The sequence below is a fragment of the Salmo salar genome, chromosome ssa27, assembly GCF_905237065.1.
Source record: "Salmo salar chromosome ssa27, Ssal_v3.1, whole genome shotgun sequence".
In the NCBI taxonomy this organism is placed as follows: domain Eukaryota; kingdom Metazoa; phylum Chordata; class Actinopteri; order Salmoniformes; family Salmonidae; genus Salmo; species Salmo salar.
The window spans coordinates 20,665,182-20,677,182 of record NC_059468.1 but is presented as its reverse complement, the minus strand read 5'-3'; the positions used below and the strand labels follow the sequence as shown (position 1 = coordinate 20,677,182).

The 12,001-nt window shown below is 44.5% G+C and overlaps 1 pseudogene across 1 annotated transcript in view; it reads right to left on the bottom strand.

The window, feature by feature from the left end:
* LOC106588672 (retinoic acid receptor alpha-A-like) overlaps positions 1–12,001 on the bottom strand; it is a 105,683-nt pseudogene that overhangs the window by 12,151 nt on the left and 81,531 nt on the right. The window contains exon 5 of the transcript XR_006762364.1: positions 4,686–4,862. The product of XR_006762364.1 is annotated as a retinoic acid receptor alpha-A-like (transcript). The remainder of the gene's footprint in view (positions 1–4,685; positions 4,863–12,001) is intronic.

Here is a 12,001-nt window from a genome sequence, read left to right as displayed (position 1 = left end):
AGAGGTAAGGAGCTGACTGAGGATAACCCCGTGGAGACAGAGAGAGAGGTAAGGAGCTGACTGAGGATAACCCCGTGGAGACAGAGAGAGAGGTAAGGAGCTGACTGAGGATAACCCCGTGGAGACAGAGAGAGAGGTAAGGAGCTGACTGAGGATAACCCCGTGGAGACAGAGAGAGAGGTAAGGAGCTGACTGAGGATAACCCCGTGGAGACAGAGAGAGAGGTAAGGAGCTGACTGAGGATAACCCCGTGGAGACAGAGAGAGAGGTAAGGAGCTGACTGAGGATAACCCTGTGGAGACAGAGAGAGAGGTAAGGAGCTGACTGAGGATAACCCCGTGGAGACAGAGAGAGAGGTAAGGAGCTGACTGAGGATAACCCCGTGGAGACAGAGAGAGAGGTAAGGAGCTGACTGAGGATAACCCCGTGGAGACAGAGAGAGAGGTAAGGAGCTGACTGAGGATAACCCCGTGGAGACAGAGAGAGAGGTAAGGAGCTGACTGAGGATAACCCCGTGGAGACAGAGAGAGAGGTAAGGAGCTGACTGAGGATAACCCCGTGGAGACAGAGAGAGAGGTAAGGAGCTGACTGAGGATAACCCCGTGGAGACAGAGAGAGAGGTAAGGAGCTGACTGAGGATAACCCCGTGGAGACAGAGAGAGAGGTAAGGAGCTGACTGAGGATAACCCCGTGGAGACAGAGAGAGAGGTAAGGAGCTGACTGAGGATAACCCCGTGGAGACAGAGAGAGAGGTAAGGAGCTGACTGAGGATAACCCCGTGGAGACAGAGAGAGAGGTAAGGAGCTGACTGAGGATAACCCCGTGGAGACAGAGAGAGAGGTAAGGAGCTGACTGAGGATAACCCCGTGGAGACAGAGAGAGAGGTAAGGAGCTGACTGAGGATAACCCCGTGGAGACAGAGAGAGAGGTAAGGAGCTGACTGAGGATAACCCCGTGGAGACAGAGAGAGAGGTAAGGAGCTGACTGAGGATAACCCCGTGGAGACAGAGAGAGAGGTAAGGAGCTGACTGAGGATAACCCCGTGGAGACAGAGAGAGAGGTAAGGAGCTGACTGAGGATAACCCCGTGGAGACAGAGAGAGAGGTAAGGAGCTGACTGAGGATAACCCCGTGGAGACAGAAGAGAGAGGTAAGGAGCTGACTGAGGATAACCCCGTGGAGACAGAGAGAGAGGTAAGGAGCTGACTGAGGATAACCCCGTGGAGACAGAGAGAGAGGTAAGGAGCTGACTGAGGATAACCCCGTGGAGACAGAGAGAGAGGTAAGGAGCTGACTGAGGATAACCCCGTGGAGACAGAGAGAGAGGTAAGGAGCTGACTGAGGATAACCCCGTGGAGACAGAGAGAGAGGTAAGGAGCTGACTGAGGATAACCCCGTGGAGACAGAGAGAGAGGTAAGGAGCTGACTGAGGATAACCCCGTGGAGACAGAGAGAGAGGTAAGGAGCTGACTGAGGATAACCCCGTGGAGACAGAGAGAGAGGTAAGGAGCTGACTGAGGATAACCCCGTGGAGACAGAGAGAGAGGTAAGGAGCTGACTGAGGATAACCCTGTGGAGACAGAGAGAGAGGTAAGGAGCTGACTGAGGATAACCCCGTGGAGACAGAGAGAGAGGTAAGGAGCTGACTGAGGATAACCCTGTGGAGACAGAGAGAGAGGTAAGGAGCTGACTGAGGATAACCCCGTGGAGACAGAGAGAGAGGTAAGGAGCTGACTGAGGATAACCCTGTGGAGACAGAGAGAGAGGTAAGGAGCTGACTGAGGATAACCCCGTGGAGACAGAGAGAGAGGTAAGGAGCTGACTGAGGATAGCCCCGTGGAGACAGAGAGAGAGGTAAGGAGCTGACTGAGGATAACCCCGTGGAGACAGAGAGAGAGGTAAGGAGCTGACTGAGGATAACCCTGTGGAGACAGAGAGAGAGAGGTAAGGAGCTGACTGAGGATAACCCCGTGGAGACAGAGAGAGAGGTAAGGAGCTGACTGAGGATAACCCCGTGGAGACAGAGAGAGAGGTAAGGAGCTGACTGAGGATAGCCCCGTGGAGACAGAGAGAGAGGTAAGGAGCTGACTGAGGATAACCCTGTGGAGACAGAGAGAGAGGTAAGGAGCTGACTGAGGATAACCCTGTGGAGACAGAGAGAGAGGTAAGGAGCTGACTGAGGATAACCCCGTGGAGACAGAGAGAGAGGTAAGGAGCTGACTGAGGATAACCCCGTGGAGACAGAGAGAGAGGTAAGGAGCTGACTGAGGATAACCCCGTGGAGACAGAGAGAGAGAGGTAAGGAGCTGACTGAGGATAACCCTGTGGAGACAGAGAGAGAGAGAGACACATGACTCTGGAGCTTGACACAATCCACCCCTCTCTCCTCTCTTTCTTTCTTTCTCCCCCTCCCTTCCCCTTCTCTCTCTCCCGCCTCTTCATTCTCTTCTCTCTCTCTCTCTCTCTCATTATTGAGGCTATATTATCACAGCACGCGCCTGCACTACTCCTACATAAACAAATATATAAACAAACAGCACTCAGCCAGGGGCGATCTTCTAACAATGTGATCCCCCGTATTTCAGATCCCTGCTCCAGAAAAACATACAGCAACCCAGACAAATATGAACAAAAACAACTTCACTGCAGAAAGACACAAGCATTTCAATCCTTTATTAGATTTGGAGCCGAGTTACATCTGAAACACTAACCTAATGTCCTCTGATTAAGGATGGCTCCTCCACATACTGATCGACTGTCAGGATCAATTAACCTTCTCTTCAATTGGCTGGCTGTGCAAACCAACCAATAAGGTCTAAGGACCGGACTCTAGGGAGGAAGTTCAGAGGTTTCAGCGTGTTGCCTAGCGTATTGACTAGCGTATTGACTAGCGTGTTGCCTAGCGTATTGACTAGCGTATCGACTAACGTATTGAATAGCGTATTGACTAGCGTATTGACTAGCGTCTTGACTAGCGTATTGCCTAGCGTATTGACTAGCGTATGACTAGCGTATTGCCTAGCGTATTGCCTAGCGTATTGACTAGCGTATTGACTAGCGTATTGACTAGCGTGTTGCCTAGCGTATTGACTAGCGTATTGACTAGTGTGTTGCCTAGCGTATTGACTAGCGTATTGACTAGTGTGTTGCCTAGCGTATTGACTAGCGATCGACTAATGTATCGAATAGCGTATTGACTAGCATATTGACTAGCGTCTTGACTAGTGTGTTGCCTAGCGTATTGACTAGCGTATCGACTAATGTATCGAATAGCGTATTGACTAGCGTATTGACTAGCGTCTTGACTAGCGTATTGACTAGCGTATTGACTAGCGTGTTGCCTAGCGTATTGACTAGCGTGTTGACTAGTGTGTTGCCTAGCGTATTGACTAGCGTATTGACTAGCGTATTGACTAGTGTGTTGCCTAGCGTATTGACTAGCGTATCGACTAATGTATTGAATAGCGTATTGACTAGTGTATTGACTAGCGTATTGACTAGCGTGACTAGCGTATTGCCTAGCGTATTGCCTAGCGTATTGACTAGCGTATTGACTAGCGTGTTGCCTAGCGTATTGACTAGCGTATTGACTAGTGTGTTGCCAAGCGTATTGACTAGCGTATCGACTAATGTATTGAATAGCGTATTGACTAGCATATTGACTAGCGTCTTGACTAGTGTATTGACTAGCGTATTGACTAGCGTGACTAGCGTATTGCCTAGCGTATTGCCTAGCGTATTGACTAGCGTATTGACTAGCGTAAAGACTAGCGTATTGCCTAGCTACCTCAGTGGAGAGAGCAAACCCAGTTATCAGAGATCTTTACACATTAAACAGTACAGATGGAATTAGGCCAAACCTTTTGTCATTAAATAGAAACCTATTCATGTGGTAAGGGTACGCTATGTGTTTCTGCATGGATTCACAGTGCTAATCTGTGTCAATTCGTCAGGCTAGCACAATTCCTGCTGTGATTCACAATGCTAATCTGTGTCATTCGTTAGCTAGCACAATTCCCGCTGTGATTCACAATGCTAATCTGTGTCATTCGTTAGGCTAGCACAATTCCCGCTGTGATTCACAGTGCTAATCTGTGTCATTCGTTAGGCTAGCACAATTCCTGCTGTGATTCACAATGCTAATCTGTGTCATTCGTCAGGTTAGCACAATTACTGCTGTGATTCACAGTGCTAATCTGTGTCATTCGTCAGGCTAGCACAATTACTGCTGTGATTCACAGTGCTAATCTGTGTCATTCGTCAGGCTAGCACAATTACTGCTGTGATTCACAGTGCTAATCTGTGTCATTCGTCAGGCTAGCACAATTACAGCTGTGATTACATTTGCAAAAATGAACACTGAGTAGTAGGGCTGTGTCTCAACTCTTCCTGTGCCACAGATTGGTAAACTACTACATTATCCCTCCTTGGATGTCCATTTACATTATAACTATCCTGTAGAAGTGACTTAATCAGTGTCAGTTAACCATTAGGGACCAGAGGTTGAGGAACACTGATATGAAGGAATAAAACTAGTCTTACTACATAGGAATGAATGCACTAACTATGTACATTAGAGATGTACTACTTTTCAAACTACTGATACGGAAGGCAGCTTTGATCTGTGTGATCTGTGTGTGTGAGATCTGTGTGCCTGTGTGCCTGTGTGCGACAGTCAGTCCTTACCAGTATGTCGAGGCAGGCAGCTTTAAGCAGCGTGATCTGGTCAGCTATGGTGAGTCCTGTAAAACCAGGTACTCGTTTGGCAAACTCCACGATCTTTATAATGCACTTAGTAGCCAGCTCACTGAACTTATCCCACAGGCCCAGGTCCAGCCTCACGCGTTGTTCCGCACTCGACTTCTGGAGGGGAGAAAGAGAACACATTAGCAAGCATGCCAACACACGGAGACACTCAAACACACACACACACACACATACACATACACACACACACAGACAGAAATAAAGACAAACAGAGAGTAAGGTGAGAGGCTGAGAGGCACCGTCATCATGAGACACAGATCCAGTCTTCCCCCACACACTCTCTATCTCACTGTATATAAATAATAGACCATGACACTATATATCTATAGCCGAGGTTGTTGTTGATGTCGTAAATAAAGCTGAGCTGAGGGCGCAGTAATGAGTGAGAGGGAGCATGAGGAGAGGCGAGAGAGGGGGAGAGAGCGAGAGAGAGAGAGGGAGGGAGAGAGAGTGGGGGAAGAGGGAGTGGGGGGAAGAGAGAGAGAGAGAGAGAGAGAGAGAGAGAGGGAAAAAGTGGGGGAAGAGAGAGTGGGGGGAAGAGAGAGAGAGCAGTAGAGAGAGAGTGGGGGGAGAGAGAGCAAGGGAGAGAGAGAGGGAGAGAGAGGGAGAGAGAGAGAAAGTCAGAGAGGGAGAGAGAGGTAGTGAGAAAGTGGGGGGAGAGAGAGAGAGAGAGAGAGAGTGGGAGAGAGAAGGAGAGAGAGAGTGGGAGGAGGACAGGAATCAGCCATACAGCTGTGACAGGTAGCAGGGAACACTTTGAAGTGAGAGGAATAGAGGTGAAGTATCTATATGTACCAGGCCCTACACTAACACACTGAGAGGAGAGGTGAGGAGAGAGGGAGGAGGAAGGAGAAAGTAGAGACATGGAGAGGAAAAGGAAATAAAAAGGGATAAAGAGAAGAGAGAGACAATACACACTACTGTACTGTGTGTCACTGAAAATACATACTACTGTACTGTGTGTCACTGATAATACATTCTACTGTACTGTGTGTCACTGAAAATACATACTACTGTACTGTGTGTCACTGACAACACATACTACAGTATGTACTGTGTGTCACTGAAAAAACATACTACTGTAATGTGTGTCACTGACAATACATTCTACTGTACTGTGTGTCACTGACAATACATACTACTGTACTGTGTGTCACTGATAATACATACTACTGTATGTACAGAGTGTCACTGACAACACATACTACTGTACTGTGTGTCACTGAAAATACATACTACTGTACCGTGTGTCACTGACAACACATACTACAGTACCGTGTGTCACTGACAATACATACCACAGTACCGTGTATCACTGACAATACATACCACTGTGTACTGTGTATCACTAACAATACATACTACAGTACTGTGTGTCACTGACAATACATACTACTGCACTGTGTGTCACCGGGGGGGGGGGACATGACCATATGAAACTAAATAAATAAGAATGAATAGACACCTTTTAACGTTTCCACTCCTGTGCTAGTCTGAAAGGCACTCAATGCACGTAACTGACGTGAGGTTAATCCAGTCAATCGCGCACACACACTAGCTGAATATGCAGAGCTAGCGCGCAAATATTAACTATTAAGCTAGCTAGTACCTATTCCATTTATGTGGCGTCGTCAAAGATGGAATCTTTGCTATCGTCAATTTATTCCAAGATCAGCAAGCAGATGATGTAAGTTAGTGCTTCAAAGTCCCTGTGATAAGGTTAGCGATAAACTGAAATCCAAACTGAACAGAACTACACTCTCTTCTACCATTGTCTTAAATATATTTAATGGTCTCGTTGCAAAAGCTAAATTGTCGCAAGGGAACTTTTATTTATTTATTTTATTTCACCTTTATTTAAACCGGGTAGCAAAGATTATAGCAAACACCACTGAAACTGAATTGGTGCTCGCTAGCTTTGCAAATTCAGCTATTGTTGGAAGCCAGCCAATATGAAACAAACTATTAAAATTACAAAAGGTGGCAGCATATGTTGTGTAAATGGTGAACTCATACAGCTGTCAACTCTTGTCATTTTAATCCGTTTCACATTTGCTAGCTACCTTTTAGATCGAAGCCCAAATAGAATGATTGAAGATGATAGAAGCCCATCTCCTACTGTAAATAACCTACACACTGTGTGTGTAGCCAGCCAGCCAGCCAGCCAGCCAGCCAGGTAGAAAAATGGCAGAAAAATAAAAGACGGACATCAGAGTATTTTTCAATACACCAAAAGGCAAAGTAAGAACCCTAGTAGCCTAATATCTCAAAGACTAGTTGATAAAATGTTCATAAGAAAGAAATTAAATTCTAATGGAAATGTTTCACAATGATGTCATTAGGCAGAGCAGGCAACAGATGGCACACAGACAGCAGAGTTGGGGACAGATATGCAGGGACAGACTGGCAGAGACAGGGAGTCAGGTAAGTTTGTTGAGTCTTTGTTTGGCAACATTATGAAAGGTTCTCAATTTTTCTGACTTGTAAAATAGGAACATAATTGGAAAATGCCATGGATACCCCCACTCTCAACTTAAACTGGTGACTGAACTAAGATTTGTTAAAGGCAATGGTATTGCTGTTGTGATTAGTTGTGTAGTTTTGGGTACCGGTAGTTAGGAGTACGGCAAACACCTTATTTCTTTGGTTCCTCAATATACATTTACCATATTACAATGTAGGCTATGTGTTACAGCACTACTTTTGGTGTCCCCCTCAGGAATTGCTCTTGAGAAAATGTCATGTAATTGTCCCCTCCAAAGTTGATATCAGATTTTCGCCCCTGTGTGTCACTGACAACACATACTATTGTACTGTGTGTCACTGACAACACATACCACTGTACTGTGTGACCCTGACAATACATATTACTGTACTGTGTGTCACTGATAATACATACTACTGTATGTACTGTGTGTCACTGATAATACATACTACTGTATGTACAGTGTGTCACTGACAACACATACTACTGTACTGTGTGTCACTGATAATACATACTACTGTACTGTGTGTCACTGACAATACAAACTACTGTACTGTGTGTCACTGACAACACATACTACTGTATGTACTGTGTGTCACTGATAATACATACTACTGTACTGTGTGTCACTGACAATACAAACTACTGTACTGTGTGTCACTGACAACACATACTACTGTATGTACTGTGTGTCACTGATAATACATACTACTGTACTGTGTGTCACTGACAACACATACTACTGTATGTACTGTGTGTCACTGATAATACATACTACTGTACTGTGTGTCACTGACAATACAAACTACTGTACTGTGTGTCACTGACAACACATACTACTGTATGTACTGTGTGTCACTGATAATACATACTACTGTACTGTGTGTCACTGACAATACAAACTACTGTACTGTGTGTCACTGACAACACATACTACTGTAAGTACTGTGTGTCACTGATAATACATACTACTGTACTGTGTGTCACTGATAATACATAGTACTGTACTGTGTGTCACTGACAATACAAACTACTGTACTGTGTTTCACTGACAACACATACTACTGTATGTACAGTGTGTCACTGACAACACATACTACTGTACTGTGTGTCACTGATAATACATACTACTGGACTGTGTGTCACTGACAACACATACTACTGGACTGTGTGTCACTGACAATACATACTACTGTACTGTGTGTCACTGACAATACATACTACTGTACTATGTGTCACTGACAATACATACTATTGTACTGTGTGTCGCTTCTGACGGGTGGATGGTGGGAGGACAGAGGAGAGGAGATGGAGGATGGAGGGATGGACGGATCGGGGATGAAGACGGAGTCTCTGATATTAAAGCCACTCATCTTGTTCCTCCCATGGGCGAAGAAGGGAGGAGGGGAGAGGGCGGAAGAGGTAGATTCACAGTTTGATTCCCTCTCCTTCCCCATCCCCCTCTCATACCGCAATCTCAGTCAATTACCTCAGTTCTATAATTCAATAGAGCTGAACAAGGAAGTGGCCTGGGAGTTCTAATTTCCTTTAAAGGCATTTATCCAAACAAATTAGACAAGTTGCGACGTTACAAAATAAGCTGCCAATGTAGAAACCAACGCTCCGTATTCCTTACCGGCCGGGGTGTGTGTATGTGTAGGCATAACAAAAGAATAAAAGACTCTTGGCAGTATTATTATCCAGTACCTGTGAAGGATAATGACAGTAGAGTATAGCAGTAATAATGTAGCTCATAGTCAATGGCTGACTGGACTATATAACACACACACACACACACACACACACACACACACACACACACACACACACACACACACACACACACACACACACACACACACACACACACACACACACACACACACACACACACACACACACACACACACTTCTCCTCCTTGAAGCTGAGGGCCACATATCCCTAATGTTTTATTTTGTCTTTTAAAGTGCCAGGGCCATTTTTCATCACCATCACTGTCAATGAAGCCTTATTCATTGTCACGCCTTAAGCCCTCTCACTCACCCTCTCTCTCTCCACTATCTCCCCTCACCCAGCAGTGAACTCCTAAATCACCCAGGACTAGGATTGGAATATTTCACCACATAATTGGAGCTTTAACCTAATCTAGGGAGCTGAGAGAGAGAAAGCGAGAGGGGGAGAGAGAGAGAGCTGAGGAGGAGCAACGTTCAAAAGGCGCGTCAGGAACCAATTGCTTGTAATAATGAGGAAGTTCTCAGTCTGAGAGCCAACATAATTACTAGTGATCCAGATTAAGGCTTTATCTAAGTACAGGCCTACTGCTACTGCCGTGACAGAACTGACAGCAGCACAGCAGTACGCATCTGGCCTACATGACTGACTAACTCTTCTTTTATTTAAAGCCACAGTGTTCTGTCATTTTGAATAATGATTTATAAATATTACATTACTGACTGACTGTGGGAACTGGTTATTATTTACAAATATATACAGTTGAAGTGGGAAGTTTACATACACTTAGGTTGGAGTCATTAAAACTCGTTTTTCAACCACTCCACAAATTTCTTGTTAACAAACAATAGTTTTGGCAAGTCAGTCAGGACATCTACTTTGTGTATGACACAAGTAATTTTTCCAACAATTGTTTACAGACAGATTATTTCACTTATAATTCACTGTATCACAATTCCAGTGAGTCAGAAGTTTACATACACTAAGTTGACTGTGCCTTTAAACAGCTTGGAAAATTCCAGAAAATGACATCATGGCTTAAGAAGCTTCTGATAGGCTAATTGACATCATTTGACTCAATTGGAGGTGTACCTGTGGATGTATTTCAAGGTCTACCTTCAAACCCAGTGCCTCTTTGCTTGACATCATGGGAAAATAAAAAGAAATCATCCAAGACCTCACAAAAAAATTGTAGACCTCCACAAGTCTGGTTCGTCCTTGGGAGCAATTTCCAAAAGCCTGAAAGTACCACATTCATCTGTACAAACAATAGTACGCAAGTATAAACACCATGGGACCATGCAGCCATTCTCTCTCCTAAAGATGAACGGACTTTGGTGCGAAAAGTGCAAATCAATCCCAGAACAACAGCAACGGACCTTGCAAAGATGCTGGAGGAAACAGGTACAAAAGTATCTATATCCACAGTAAAACGAGTCCTATATCGACATAACCTGAAAGGCCGCTCAGCAAGGCAGAAGCCACTGCTCCAAAACCGCCATAAAAAAGCCTGACTACGGTTTGCAACTGCACATGGGGACAAAGATCGTAGTTTTTGGAGAAATGTCCTCTGATCTGATGAAACAAAAATAGAACTGTTTGGCCATAATGACCATTGTTATGTCTGGAGGAAAAAGGGGGACGCTTGCAAGCCGAAGAACACCATCCCAACCGTGAAGCACGGGGGTGGCAGCATCATGTTGTGGGGGTGCTATGCTGCAGGAGGGACTGGTGCACTTCACAAAATAGATGGCGACATGAGGAAGGAAAATGATGTGGATATATTGAAGCAACATCTCAAGACATCAGTCAGGAAGTTAAAGCTTGGTCGCAAATGGGTCTTCCAAATGGACAATGACCCCAAGCATACTTCCAAAGTTGTGGCAAAATGGCTTAAGGACAACAAAGTCAAGGTATTGACTTTTGTGGGCAGAACTAAAAAAGTATGTTTTTCAGATTTGTGGGCAGAACTGAAAAAGTGTGTATGAGCAAGGAGGCCTACAAACCTGACTCAGTTACACCAGCTCTGTCAGGAGGAATGAGCCAAAATTCACCCAACTTATTGTGGGAAGCTTGTGGAAGGCTACCCAAAACGTTTGACCCAAGTTAAACAATTTAAAGGCAATGCTACCAAATACTAATTGAGTGTATGTAAACTTCTGACCCACTGGGAATGTGATGAAATAAATAAAAGCTGAAATAAATAATTCTCTCTACTATTATTCTGACATTTCACATTCTTAAAATAAAGTGAGGATCCTAACTGACCTAAAACAGGGAATTTGTACTTGGATTAAATGTCAGGAATTTTTAAAAACTGCAAATGTATTTGGCTAAGGTGTATGTAAACTTCCGACTTCAACTGTATATTTAAGGAAAGGGGCATTTCTATTTGAATTTGAAAGTGAATTGTACTACTACTTGGTAGTGGGACATTGTGGGACATTCCTAAACTTGTGTTTTGTACAGAAAAAGGACAAATAATCTTCAAGGTAATGTAGCGCAAACCGTGAACTGATGGTAACTGTTCCCTCAGAGCTGTTGCTAACCAGAGAAAGCCTTTACAAATACTTACAATGTGGAAGGCTTAAATCACTACTGATTAGCTTTAGTTATAATCTCAATGTCAAACATCCACCATGGGAAATGTTTTGAACGATTGTTACCGTTGTTATATATTTAGTTTTTTAAGAGAGGGTGTTCCAGTGCCGTGGTGTCTTCCACTTTGTTTGTTTATTAAACTGTATGAACATAGCCAGAATGATTGATAGGTGACATGAAACTCCCCCAAGCCTCCAGATAAGTTTGAGGTGTGTGTATGTGTGTGAGTTCCTACTTGTCTACCACAAATATTCCCTTGCTCTGCTCCACAACCCTCCCAACAGTAAGTCGTTCGCAAAGCTCCGGTGTCAATCACCCACTACCTCACGCCGAGCTCGATCTATATGTAAGTGAGTCTATCAGTCTAAAAACAAACAGTGTTAGACACTGTCAAACTGCCTTTACAACGTTGCTATG